Here is a 3038-nt window from a genome sequence, read left to right as displayed (position 1 = left end):
ATCTTTTATCCTTCATTAGGAAAGTTCTGAGGGCTTTGTATCTTTAGCCTATAACAAGCTTTGTTAACAACTTAAAATTGTAAATATACTCAATTCCATTCTAGACATTTCTGATTTTCATATTTGCCTTTGGAACAAGATCCGCAAATTGGATTTTACTCTAAGAAAAGGCTAATAAACTTGGCTTATAAATGACATCTACAGTTTTTCTTGGTTAATATTTTATTGTAAAAACAAACAAAAGACACATTTCATGGTATCCTGTACTTCTTAAGATATTTATATTACATTGTCTCATTTTATCTTCTCACATTTGTTGGAATCCGTGGCATAATTATTTCCATTTTACCAGATGAGTACACAAAATTGATGTGCAGTGGACCCAATATTCAATCTGGCTCTGACTCCAGGTAGATCACAATCACTGGCAATCCAAATGTAAATGAAAGATTAATACGAGAAAGTACAATAGGAATAGATACAATGTTTTTATTTAACTAACAGCTATAATCATTAACTGTATATTCTTAAGGGATTTGTACTGATTAAATGATCACCTATTGTTTATTCTGAATTTTAAAAGTTAAAAAAGGAGTATAGAAAGTCATAAAAATAGAAACTTTAGCCATTAATTCCACCACTCCAAAAAATATTATTTATTTGTATTTTACTCCTTGACTTTTTTTTTCATACAATGAGGAATGAATGAAAGACGTAACACCTTTAATGGTAACACCTCACATATTTGGGAAGAGTGAGAGCGAAGTGTGGTACATAAATTCCAAAGGGCATAACATTAATGCTTTTGTATTGGAGGTGAGAACCAGGGAGTGGTTCTCTCTCCTTTCTTCTCTCTTTTTCCTCTTTTATCTAGATTCCAAATCTAAGATAATTTAAATAATTTCTTCTAACGCTGGTATAGTTTGAGTGTGTCCCCCAAATTTTATGTGTGGCAAACATAGTCCCCAAGTTAATATGCTATATTAGAGGTGGGGCCTTCCGAAGGTGATTAGGATTAAATAAGGCCATTGGGGTGATGCCCCCACCATGGGACTGGTGGAGGAAGAAACACCTGAGCTGACTCATATGGTTTTTTCTGTTGGATAATGATGCCCTTTGCCTTGTAATGCATGGCCAGAAAGCCCTACAGGATGCCAGTGACACACTCTTGGACTTCCCAGCCCCACAAACCATGAGCTGAGTAAAGTGTCAGTACGTGGTATTCTGTTACAGCAACAGAAAACAAACTAAAATGCACCTGTATTTCAGAGAACAGAGAGAAAACATCAGTTCCTGGATAGCAGTGACGTTGAGGAGAGTAAATCGTACCGTCAAACATTTTATAGATTTGTGAACCAGAAAATGAGGAGCAGGCAGAACCTTAAGCTACAGAAGTTGAGTAGTTGAAAATTCTGCATTTGAGCAATTATATACCAAAGAAGTATACTCATACACACATAATTTCCTGCTCTGCTTTTCCACTTTCATTGCATCACTCATAACTTAACGAAAGTTTTCCTCACTATGAGATCTATTAGTCTAGCATTTTTGTTTTTTAAATCATTGTTTGATTTTAAACTATTTAACTTTTAAATAAAGTTAATCTGGATTGGTCAGAACAGTGCAGACTCACATCCCCGGCCCATGGTGAAAATCACCGAGCGGTTCTTCCGCAACCCCGAGAAACCTGAGGCCGAGGATGTAGCAGAGCTCGCGTTTGCAATCAGGGAGGAGCCCATCCTGCTGCACTGCCACTGCGCGAGGACCACGTCACCGCCTCCAAGCGGGGGTTCCTGCAGCGCACTGAGGTGGACCGCAAAGGCGACAAGATCATCGTGACACCCGACATGTGTATCAGTTACGAGGTAGAACCATGGAGCACACCAAGGAAGCTTCTGTACCAGTACCAGACCCTGATGCAGCTGAAGGGTGAGGAGAAGGTGTCCACACATCAGGCCCGGGAGTCGGAGCTGGAGGTGCTGGGGATCCGGAAGCTGCGAGAGGAAGAGGAGGCGGCGCACGCACTGACCATCTCCATCTATGACACCAGGTGGAACAAGAAGAGCAAGAAGTACCGGGAGGCCATGAAGCGGGTAATGCACGAGGAGCACCTGCGGCAGGTGGAGACCCAGCTGGATTACCTGGCCCTGCTCCTGGTGCAGCTCCCACCGGGAGAGGAGCTGACACGCTGGCAGGCCATGAGCCTCAAGAACAAGCGCCTCAGTGACTTCCAGCAGTGACTCATCCACGAGGCCAACCTCATCCAGGTCCGCCTTGAGAAGGAGGCCCAGGAGCTGCAGACGAAGCAGCAGTGGTACCAGGAGAACCAGGTAACCCTGTTGCCGAGGATGAAGACCTGTACCTCAGCTACTGCTCTCAGGCCATGTTCTGCATCCGCATCCTGGAACAGCAGCTAAATCGACACAAGGAGCTGGCCCCGCTGAAGTACTTGGCTTTAGAGAAAAGCTCTACAAGGACCCATGCATGCCTGGTGGAGCTCCTGAAAGTCTTTGCTTGGCGTTCTTGGGGGCCTCAGCAGAGTTTGAAGAGAAAGCAATCTCCCTTCACAGCTGGGACCCTATGCTCCCTCTGCCCAGCTAGTGCCATCTACTCAGACACCTGGCTTCACTGCCACCCCACCTCCCCTGCAGCCCTCTCTGTTCCTGCTGCTCCTGACTTTCCTGTAAATAAACATTCAGAATTTGCGGGAAAAAATTTATCCAGATTAAGTAGAATGATTTTGAAGTATTTCCCCTTTTTCTATTGTCTATAAGATTTGGCATGATCTATTTTTTTGAAATTATCTTTTACTTTTATTTATAAATGTTAGTTGTCTATTTTTTGAGACTTTGGAAAAGAAATAAAAGAAGTTAACTGATGACTCCTTAATGAATTTTAGAGTCAAAGCATTCTATGATAGACATACTCTTATTTGACAATGCAAATGTTAATTTCTTTGCATCATTATTATTATTGCATAATATTTTGATGCAGCAATCATCTGATTTCTGAATGTATTTATCTTCGTTCATTCTTTA

General features: G+C 41.9%; 1 pseudogene; it reads left to right on the top strand.

The window, feature by feature from the left end:
* Positions 1-726: 726 nt before the first annotated feature.
* LOC100964207 lies at positions 727-2773 on the top strand (annotated as a pseudogene).
* Positions 2774-3038: the final 265 nt, after the last annotated feature.

The sequence above is a fragment of the Otolemur garnettii genome, unplaced genomic scaffold (genome assembly GCF_000181295.1).
Source record: "Otolemur garnettii isolate 467f Iridium unplaced genomic scaffold, OtoGar3 scaffold00009, whole genome shotgun sequence".
In the NCBI taxonomy this organism is placed as follows: Eukaryota; Metazoa; Chordata; class Mammalia; order Primates; family Galagidae; genus Otolemur; species Otolemur garnettii.
The sequence above is the reverse complement of the archived record's forward strand: the minus strand, read 5'-3'. Positions and strand labels throughout refer to the sequence as shown.